The sequence below is a fragment of the Cyprinus carpio genome, chromosome B16, assembly GCF_018340385.1.
Source record: "Cyprinus carpio isolate SPL01 chromosome B16, ASM1834038v1, whole genome shotgun sequence".
NCBI lineage: Eukaryota > Metazoa > Chordata > Actinopteri > Cypriniformes > Cyprinidae > Cyprinus > Cyprinus carpio.
Genome location: NC_056612.1, coordinates 666,758 through 677,779, shown reverse-complemented (window position 1 = coordinate 677,779; position 11,022 = coordinate 666,758). Strand labels below are relative to the sequence as shown.

Genomic DNA, 11,022 nt, shown 5'->3' with positions numbered 1-11,022 from the left:
ATATAGCCAATGCTTTCATCTAAAGCAGATGTTCAAGAAGGGCTGGGAAGATCATTCCACCACAGAGGTACAGTGATTTTTCCAAAGGTTGTGTTCATTGTCAGCTTGAAATGTCTAGAGATTCAGTGATGATGTGATTATAGTATAGTTCAGTTGGTGCTGAAGCTGTTTTTATATAGACAATCATAGACACATGCATCTGTAAAATAAATGGTAAAAATGGGTTGTCTTTATTATATGTCTAATATAGGAGGGTTTATATCTCTAGACAACAAAACACATTCAGTGTTCCCTATTTAATATATATATGTTATGAAATTCAAGTTTTGGTGAAAACAAAACTGACATTTTATAAAAGTGCTGAAATTAGAACTTGTCTGAGCAAGGTCTATAACATACAGATTTGTGCTAAAAGATGCTTTTAACCTTCTCAATTTACAATGTTATTTTACAGTTTTCAGAAGAAATGCAGGCCTTTAATTCATGTATTGAGTATGAAACGGAGAGCGGTGTAGAGCAGGTGGTGTTGGCCAGACGAGGCATATGGTGTATTAACACCTTCACCTGACCACAGCTCCTCTGAAGTGACCTTAGAGCACTGAGCAATTACCAGACGCAGTCTTTCCCCCATTCAACACGTCCGATGAGCATTGGGCTTGACCTTTGGAAAGTGTGTGGGTTTAAGAAAATCTGGACGCTGTGAGGTTTAGGCTGATTGTGTGCATTCATACTCAGTTTTGAGCGTTGTGCCACAGCAGGTTTAGAGAGATTGATGCCTTCTGCGGTTTGTTGCACAAAGGAAAATCACACAAGGTTCCTCTCTGGACGAGACAGTGGTACAGCAGGACTGCGAGAGTAATCAGTTGTCCATAGTGTTGATGACACTATATTAGAAGGCTTCACCTTCATCCTGCCCACTGCCCACAGTGTGAAGATATTTCACTACGACTTCCCTCCTTGTTAAATGAAGTGTTATGGTTGGCTCTGATCAGTGGTGGAGCAGCTGTCACTGACTGATTTGAACTTGCAACCTTTGCCACTAAATGTAAGAAATATTTCATCTCATGTCAAGAGGCTATCAGTGCTATCAGAAGCCCGGAGCTTTAGAGCATCGGGACCAGACTGGAGCGAGTGAGGGATTCCCTGTCCTCTCGTTCTCTTTCCTCACCCGATGGCAGACTGTCAGCTGATCCGTGATCCCTGGGCAGAGTCGGACTGCTCGTGTTTCAGTCCTCTCTCCCCTCAGACGCACTGCGGCAGCCACACACACACACACACTCGCTTCTGTTTTTAGGAGGGAGGGAGTGGGACGGCTCTCTTGTCTTGTCTCTCCCAAACTATTCCTTCTTCAAGTCTCTCCTCACTTGGAAGGCTTTCTTCGGAGAATGCAAACATGCCTGGGAAGTTTGGAGGTGGATTTCTGAAAAAGCTTGGATCTATACACTCGCTTTCCTTGAGGAATACAGCAATTCCCCATAGAGTTTGTGCTCTTGCAGGAGATCCCAGAGGAGCGAGTGTTCTTGAAGGAGGGAAAGCATTGTCTTTCGTCTGCGTGGCACCGGATCGTCGTGATGGACTCGGATAGCGCTTCTGCTTCACATATAAGGCTTTGACCACAGGCCTCTCCCTATCTGGTTCTCAGACACCTGCGATGATCCTGTAACTGGATAATAGATTCCCGGTGTCCTGCTTTCAGCGGTGAATCGTGGAGAGAGCTGCCCCAGACGAGCTGACCTAAATCGATCCCAAGCGGTATCTGGAAGCGGCGAGTGAAGCACAGCTGCGCAGCTCCTCAGCAGCGAGTGTGTGTGTGTGTGTGTGTGTGTGTGGAGAAGCAGAGGGACTGCAGACTCTCTCTCTCTCTCTCTGAACGGCTGGAGGGAAACCGGCACGCCTTGCCACATCTCTTGGGCACCAGCTCCTTTCCAACAGCTTCTTCCTCGTCTCCTCCAGCAGTGATCAATCAGTCAGGCATTGATGGAGAATTAGTCGCTGCTCTGAGCCGCTCTTATCAGCCGGTGCTGGGGAGCACATCTAGCGTCTGCGGAGCTGAGAGCGAGGGACGGTCTGGGCACCACAGCGCTCCGAATGAATCCTTCGGCTCTCTTCCTCTCCGCCTCCTGTTTTTACTGTGAGTGTGTTATGCTTATGTCTCTCTCTCTCTCTCTCTCTCTCTCTCTCTCTCTCTCTCTCACACACACACATCTTTTTTTCTCCATGCTCATCGCAGCCTCTGTTTGTTGGCTGATCTGTGGAGACTGTTTTGCAGCTATCAGAGAAGATAGTTTTGATGGCCGTTTATGATGCAAACTTATCCTACAGGAGCTCAGAATACAAGCACTTGACGAGGGAAACGATGTGTAACGTAATCTTAAAAGCACCAGGAAACAATGGGCAGCAGTTGCACTTTGTATTTAAATATTATGTTAAAATAACTACTTTTACCATGCAAATGATTTACAGGTGAATAAAATTGTCCAATCTGGGACAGGAGTTGTTTGCTGGACAAAGAACTTACAAATATATTGTATTTAAGTTACTGCTATGTTTATAAATCACTTAATAGTTTCAGACATCTAAATCTATATAAAACATATTTAGCCAATTATATTTAAATCCTTATTGTGGTTACAACAGGAACATGTGTTGCTCTTATGAATGTTTTTTGTATGAATGACTTTTATTGTAGCCCTCTGAGATAAAGATATTAAATAATTCAGATCGACCTCACATTCAGAGAGTCAAACAAGTAGAAACATGCAGATGTGTTCAGTTAAAAGATGGAAATATGGTTCATTTTTCTAGGTCATATGTCCGGTCTCTTTTAAATATTGTTGTAATGTGAGATTACATGATGTTGTTTTTTTAAGCGCCTCTTTTAGTCTCATACATGTCCATGTACTTTTTATTTGAATTAAAGAAACGCACATAATTTCATTAAACAATTAAAATCGAAAGTCGCATGACATTTCTTTATGCATTCTATTCAGTCTTGTGTCTCGAGTGAAATGGAATACTTCAGAATTTGACTTTTAATTTCAGTAGTATAAAATGTTGAAATTAAAACTTTTTCCTTTAGCAGTACCAAAAGGTAATCTACGCTGATCTAATATACAAAACGTGGTCATGTGTTTAACATTCTCATCTAGGTTCTTTATCCTTGAACTTCAGCGATCTGGAGAACAGCCGGCTGTATTAGGCTTCATAATTACAGCTGCTCTGTCTCCATCACACACGCGTGTGATCGTAATACCACTGGCCTTTCTGTGGCCATGTATCGTATCATATGTGTGCGAGCTGAAGCTAGTCCATCACATCAGCTCATGCTGTGTTTCAGACTCCAATCACCTGATGTGTCGCCCACTAAATGCTGGAAATGTCAGGCAGGATTGTTTTGATTGTGTTCCTGTGTGGAGATGTTTTACAGTGGGACTCATTGCATCATCATGGTATTATGGCATGTTTTCCTATAATTAAATTATGTTGAAGCTGAAGTGCATCATTTTTAGATGTTTGAATTAAAAAATGCATACAACTTTATGCATGCAACCAAATCATCTGAAACAGATATGTGACACTGCACCACAAAACTAATCATAAGGGTCCATTTTTTTTTTTTAATTGAGATGTATACGTCAACTGAAAGTTGAATAAATATTTTTTCCATTGATGTATGGTTTGTTAGGAGGACAATATTTGTCTGAGATACAACTATTTGAAAATCTGGAATCTGAGGGTGCAAAAAAAATTTAATATTGAGAAAATCCCCTTTAAAGTTGTCCAAATGAAGTTTTTAGCAATGCATATTACTAATCAGTAATTAAATTTGGATATATTTATGGTCGTAAATTTACAAAATATCTTCATGGAACATGATCTTTACTTAAAGGGGTCATATGATGTTGCTAAAAAGAACATTATTTTGTGTAATGAAATGTGTTTATGTGGTTTAAGGTTCAAAAACACAATATTTTCCACATACTGTACATTGTTTCTTCTCTATGCCCTGCCTTCTGAAACGCATAGATTTTTACAAAGCTCATCGTTCTGAAAAGTGAGGTGTGCTCTGATTGGCCAGCTATCCAGTGCGTTGTGATTGGCCGAATGCCTCAAGCGTGTGACGGAAATGTTACACCCCTAATATACTGTGATACCATGTGTCCCGGAGTGCCAAGATAAAATCATTAAAACCCATTATAAACGAGGCATTTGTATTTGTTGCATACAGTGGGGACATAATTACGGATTATAATGACAATACCAGCGGTTCTCAATTCCAGTCCTCGCACCCCCCAGCTCTGCATATTTTGCATGTCTCTCTTTGTTAACAAACCTGATTCAGATAATCAGCTCATTAGAAGTGAGCTCCGTGCATGACATTTCAGCAGGGGAAATCTGTTGAAGTTTACTTCACTTCAGAACATTCATTCATGGATTTGCGCTGCACAATGTCTTCAAATGTCTAAATCATACAAAATGAGCAGAGCAGGGGGGCGCGAGGACTGGAATTGAGAACCGCTTATTTATACAGTTTTTTTTACACAACACGTAAACATAAAACCATGTCTTGCATTTTTGATCGGAGAAACGACAAACAACAAGTGCTACTCTTCGTAGCTTAACAGCATTCTGGAACAGTGTTGTACATACATGTTAACCACTGATTTCTAGTTGTGTCCTCTTTTGGAAGACCAAAGTAGTTTCTCTTTCAAAACGAAACACACAATATCTCCACGACATGACAGCTGTGGCAACAGAGAGAATAAAAGGTACGCCTTCTTTCTTTGCATAAACATTTGGGCAGCGTTATGCAAATCTTCCCACATAGTGACGTAGAGATGTGGGGGCGTGTTAGAACAAGCTGTTTCAGGAGGATGTGGACGAGTCTTAACTTTTATAAAGAATATCTCTTTGGGTTTGAGACTGTAGTCTTTGTAACTTTACAGATCTTCTTTATCACATCATAAATCACATCATATGACCCCTTTAATATCCTAATGATTTTGGGCATAAAAGGAAGATGGATAATTTTGACTCATACAATGTATTGTTGGCTCTTGCTACAAATATACCTGTGCTACTTATGACTGCTTTTGTGCTCCAGAGACAAAAGTATATGCACACTATGTGACGATTTCCATCCAGTAGCAAATGTCACACATACGTCTGTATGTACAGACCCTTGTGCTGACCACAGTCTCTAAATCACTCTTCTCAGATTAATATAAATTCTTTGACATTTCCGTAAAATGTCTTACATCATGCCAGTACATAATGAGTGCCATCACGTTCAACATATTTTATTATGTAAAAAGAAACACCTCCACTGGTGGAATGGTTTGTGTGACATTTAAAGAACACAAGCAAAATTCTGATGATAAATGTCATGTTTTGGTTTGAGACAGAGGCTGGTTATGGATCAATATCTGACCGGTGAATAAACAAGCCTTTGGTTTCATAACGCTCTGCTGTTGGCTTTTTTTTTCTGTTTTAACACATTGGGAAACTGCTGTTGCACTCTTGCGAAAGATGGCAGGAAAGACGTGACAGACAGCAGCATGATGATTAATCTGCACCAGACATGCTCAGATGTAAGGACTCGTGTCCCTCAGCCGTGAAGACGGCAGTGAATCTCTGCTCTCAGCTTATGCTCCTCTGGACGTGATGCTCGTTTATCATTATGCACCATCTGAAAAACATGCCCTGTCACTCACGTCCCAGCTTCATCCAGCTCTGAGCAGCAGCAGACACTGTAAAAGCGCTGGGATTATATCTACAGACATTACCAGTAACAACTGTGGAGTGGAGAGGTGGAACTGAAAGAATAATACTTTCATTGCATTTCTGCACACGGGCCTTGATTGGGGCTAAGAGACTGCAGGTAAAATAAATGTGTATATGTATTATTATTATTATTTATTTTATTTTTTTTACTTTTTATCTTTGAATCCTGATGAAGGCCTATCTTCCAAAACGTGTCAGAAAGTGGAACAGAAAAGAATAATATTTTTTATTTTGAAAAGTACTTTTCTTTTTAGTTCCACTTTCTGATTATTTTGACTTCTCCACTCCACAAGTGTTTCTGTGCTGATATTGCTTTAAATACCTTTGTTGATTTGTTTTATGCACCTTGTTGATTTTGTGAAGTTGCACCTGAATAACCACACCAAACCTTTATTTCTAAAGCACTGGAAATGCCAGCGAGAAGTGATTTATGTTTGTTTATTAATTTATTTATTTATTGGGTGATCATTTGTTCAAATTTGTTAATGAGTCTCAGTGAGACCACCTGTATGGAAGATGTTCACAATTATATTTGTAATCACATTTGGAGCCACTGATCAAGTGCAAACACAACACAAGTTTCACACCCCATGTGTGGGGAAGTCGTGGCCTAATGGTTAGAGAGTCGGACTCCCAATCGAAGGGTTGTGAGTTCGAGTCTCGGGCCGGCAGGAATTGTGGGTGGGGGGAGTGCATGTACAGTTCTCTCTCCACCTTCAATACCATGACTTAGGTGCCCTTGAGCAAGGCATCGAACCCCCAACTGCTCCCCGGGCGCCGCAGCATAAAAATGGCTGCCCACTGCTCCGGGTGTGTGTTCACAGTGTGTGTGTGTTCACTGCTCTGTGTGTGTGCACTTCGGATGGGTTAAATGCAGAGCACGAATTCTGAGTATGGGTCACCATACTTGGCTGAATGTCACGTCACTTTCACTTTTTTTTCACTTTCACTTTAACAATTTAAGTTTGACAATCGCTGAAAGACTGATGTTTCACTTCATCCTCTACATTAGAAAACATTCTTGAGCAGTGTTGGGCTAGTTACTCAAAAATGTAATGTATAACATTTTATTACATACATATTATCACATTACTTACTACTACCTGGCAACAGTAATTAGTTACACTACTAGTTACATTACTTTTCTTTCACACCCACAGAAGTTGTAATTGCATATATCTTACTCAAAACAAATCTTCTAGAATGTTGCTAACAATATATTTCTGCCTTATCATTTCACCTAAATCCACTCTAGTTTACAAGTTATGACAAACACTCAGCGGTGACTGATAGTAATGTTTAAGTAAAAGTGATGTATTATTCACTTTGTGTAGCTTGAAGCTATCATTTCTCTGTTACACAAATGCAATGTATTTTATTAAAAGAAATCACATAAGTTCATGAGAAAATGTTTTGTTTTCTAAAAGGATTTTTAATTCTAGTAATACAGTTTATATCAGGGTCTGACACCCATCTCACAACTTACACATCGCTGTTCAGATCATATTTTCACTAAATCTGTGTCATGGCTGTGTTTCCAACCGCTGAATGTAAGCTTTTCCATATTCCTTCATGTGTTCATGAGTCGTGAAAATTATGAAAATAATAATTGGATTGTTGCATTTTAAATCAGTACACTCTTAAAAATAAAGGTGCTTAAAAGGTTCTTCAAGTGATGCCATAAAAGAACCATTTTTGGTTCCACAAAGAACCATTCAGTCAAAGGCTCTTTAAAGAATCATCCCTTTCTTAGCTTTTTATAATCTGAAGAACCTTCTTTCACCACAAAGAGCCTTTTGTGAAACAGAAAGGTTCTTCAGATGTCAAAGATTCTTTATGGAACCAATTGGACAAAAAGGTTCTTCTATGGCAGGGGTGTCAAACTCGATTCCTGGAGGGCCGGAGCCCTGCAGAGTTTAGATCCAACCCCAATTTAACACACCTGATCCAACTAATCAAGTACTACATGCTATGTGTGTAGGAGCAGGGTTGGAATAAAACTCTACAGAGCACCGGCCCTCCAGGAATTGAGTTTGACACCCCTGTTCTATGGCATCGTGAAGCACCTTTATTTTTAAGAGTGTTAGGGGTTGAGGCATCAAAAGTAACTAAGTAAGGAGATGTTTTATGGATGGTAACTAATATTATTACTGAAATCTTAGCTACACTACTAGTTACTGCAAAAAGTAATAGAAGTACTGTAACTAGTTACTGCCCAACACTGCTCTTGAGTGACTCAGATTGGTGCCAGTTTCTTTAGAATTGTAATTTATAATTGTGACAAACTATTACCTGCTGTCAGTGAGCACTGCTCGTCCTCAACGATGTAACACACAAATGCATGCAGAAATCTCCTGTTTTTTTTTTTTGTTTTTTTTTAATTAATCAGCTAGAGGAACCTGAAGATCATTTGCTTTGAATTGCATGTTAAGTGCCATCTCTCTAAGATCTACTGCTCTGGATTTCAGGTATGTGAAATGATTTCCACATGAACTCCCCTTATGTTTCCATCTGATCCATCAATCCACACGCAAACACTTGAATTATTATTATTGTATATTATTTTAGGTTTATCTTTTATTTACAAAGCAATGACTATTCACACAGTGACTGATTGTTTGTTAATTAATTACATTAGCACATTTCAGCTGCACAAAATATCAAGTAGATTTATAGTTAATTTAATATTTAAAATATTTTCTTTGGTAGATTCAAATGATATAAGCTTACAGTACTCATGAATGCTGGTCCACTAAATTTGATTAAAATAGAGTTTTTTACATCTGTGGCAATCTTTAAATATTAAGTTATAACAGAGAACGTGAATTAGAGGTCTAAAAAATGTATGTGTTCCTTGCATGAGAGATGGCATGTGAAAACTGCCTCATCTACGCCTGTGCTGTAACTGCATTCCGCTTTCCAGCCTCGAGACACTTTCATTTGATTTTCACAGACGTCTGAAGCTGGGTGCGTCTGTCTCTCTTTAAATAAAGCAGAGTGTGTTTAAAGCAGGTGAAGGAGCTGGTCCTTTTCCTCTGTCTCAGACCCGAGCGGATCTTCTGCAGGCCTGCTGAGAATTGGATTGCATCCCTCAAGTTGCTGACTTTTAATTGGACGGCCGCTTTTTGTTCAGATATTAGCAGGAGTCGTGTGGCTCTCTGACGACCTCGTGACTTCTCAAGGTGACAGGACTTTCATTGCGCTGTCTCTCTCGCTCCTGATGCTGTGTTGAGCTAAAAGCCCTTTCTGTTCTCTCTGCCGTCAGGTCCATTGCGGAAGTCGAGCAGAGCTGGAGGAAGTGAGAAAAGAAACACCCTGCGATCCGTCTTTCAATGTCTTGCGCTTCACTCCGATCCTCAGCCGCTCTTCTCATTAAACTCCCACTGAGTCCATAAAAGAGCCTCACCGTAGTTAAAAATAATGGCTTTTGCTCCTTCTCACCTGGCAGTGATTAATTTTTCCTTATAAATAGCTTTTCATTATGAAGTGAATCCAAGGAAATGTAATTTTGTTACAACAACTGTTTGTTGCTGCCGTGTGTCTTGAGTTTGAGCTCCATCACGTTAATTCTTTATCGTCTATTTTTTTATTCTTGAAATCTATTTTATACACTATCATTTTTGTTTCTATAACGTGTGTATATATCCCCTATCATATTCTACAACAAAAACAATCAGAGCGCCTTGTTATCACTAGTTTTATTTTGATTTCCTGAGTCCGCTATTAGCTTATAGCCCATTAGCATCGCCAGCGTTGTTGTCACTAAACCTGTGTACATTGCTAATACTCTATTCTCTAATCTACTCAAACACATTACCATTGCTTTACTCACTGTTACTTGCTTTAATGGCGGACATATGTCTATCTTTGAGTGCAGGTGAGGACACGTTCAAGCTTCATTCGGTGCAGCTCGAGCTGGAGGCCGTGGAGAAGCAGATTCGGGTCCTGGAGCAGAGGCAGGCCCAGCTGAGAGAGCGGAGAGCCGCGCTGGAAACCTCCCGGGCTGACGCTCACAAGTCCAGGGTAAGTATACAGCATGCTGCTAACAGTCCCACCACCTCCACCCCGTGTGTTTCTCTGCACAGGCCCGGTGCACCCAGGACGCGATCTGCCCAGATGTCCTTCACTCAGGCGCCAGGACACCACGAGACGGAACACAACGCTGTGATCGTCGGAGACTCCGTCGTCCGTCACGTCCGTGCTACGTTAGCCGAAGGTCATCGTGTCAGGACCACTGCCCACGTATCGACGAGGACACGAAAGGTTCGGTAGACTTTTTGCTTTAAATGAATGGTTATTGTCATGGTGTAAAGAACAGAAACTGCTCTTTGTTAATAATTGGAATCTTTTCTGGGAGCGTCCTAGGCTTTTTCGCGCTGATGGCCTGCACCCCAGCAGAGTCGGAGCAGAACTCCTCTCGGACAACATCTCCAGGACTCTACGCTCCATTTGACTAGTAAGCCAATTCTCAAATAACTGCTATGATGGCTTTTGTTCTACCCGCTTAAATGTTAGAAGTACTGGCACTGTCCAGTCTATTAAGACTGTGTCTGTTCTCAGAATACTGAGGTCAAAATACAAATTTAATGTAGGATCTAGAAAAAAATCTTATCGTGATTTAACCAGAAAAATGTCAAATAAATTAACAAAAACAATTTTTAAAGTTTGGGCTCATAAACATTAGATCACTCACACCCAAAGCAGTTATTGTAAATGAAATGATCACAGATAATAGTTTTGATGTACTCTGCTTGACTGAAACCTGGCTAAAACCAAATGATTATATTGGTCTAAATGAGTATACTCCACCAAACTACTGTTATAAACATGAGCCCCGTCAGACTGGTCAAGGGGGAGGTGTTGCAACAATATATAGTGATATTCTCAATGTTACTCAGAAAACAGGATACAGGTTTAAATCATTCAAAATACTTCTGCTTAATGTTACACTGTCAGATATGCAAAAGAAATCTATCGTATCTCTTGCTCTGGCTACTGTGTATAGACCACGAGGACCGTATACAGAGTTCCTAAAAGAATTTGCAGATATCCTCTCAGACCTGTTGGTTACAGATGATAAAGCGCTAATTGTCAGAGATTTTAACATTCATGTTGATAATACAAATTATGCATTAGGACTTGTGTTTACTGACCTAATAAACTGTTTTGCTAGATTTACACTATATCGCATGGAATCGATCTTACTGATATAGATATCGTACCTCAAAGTGATGATGT

General features: G+C 40.2%; 1 long non-coding RNA gene across 1 annotated transcript; it reads left to right on the top strand.

The window, feature by feature from the left end:
* On the top strand, nucleotides 1-9,719 carry LOC109105711. Its single transcript, XR_006156649.1, has 5 exons — nucleotides 1-2,131; nucleotides 8,174-8,252; nucleotides 8,797-8,966; nucleotides 9,050-9,286; nucleotides 9,662-9,719. It is a non-coding gene; the product is annotated as an uncharacterized LOC109105711 (long non-coding RNA).
* The last annotated feature ends 1,303 nt before the right edge of the window (nucleotides 9,720-11,022 follow it).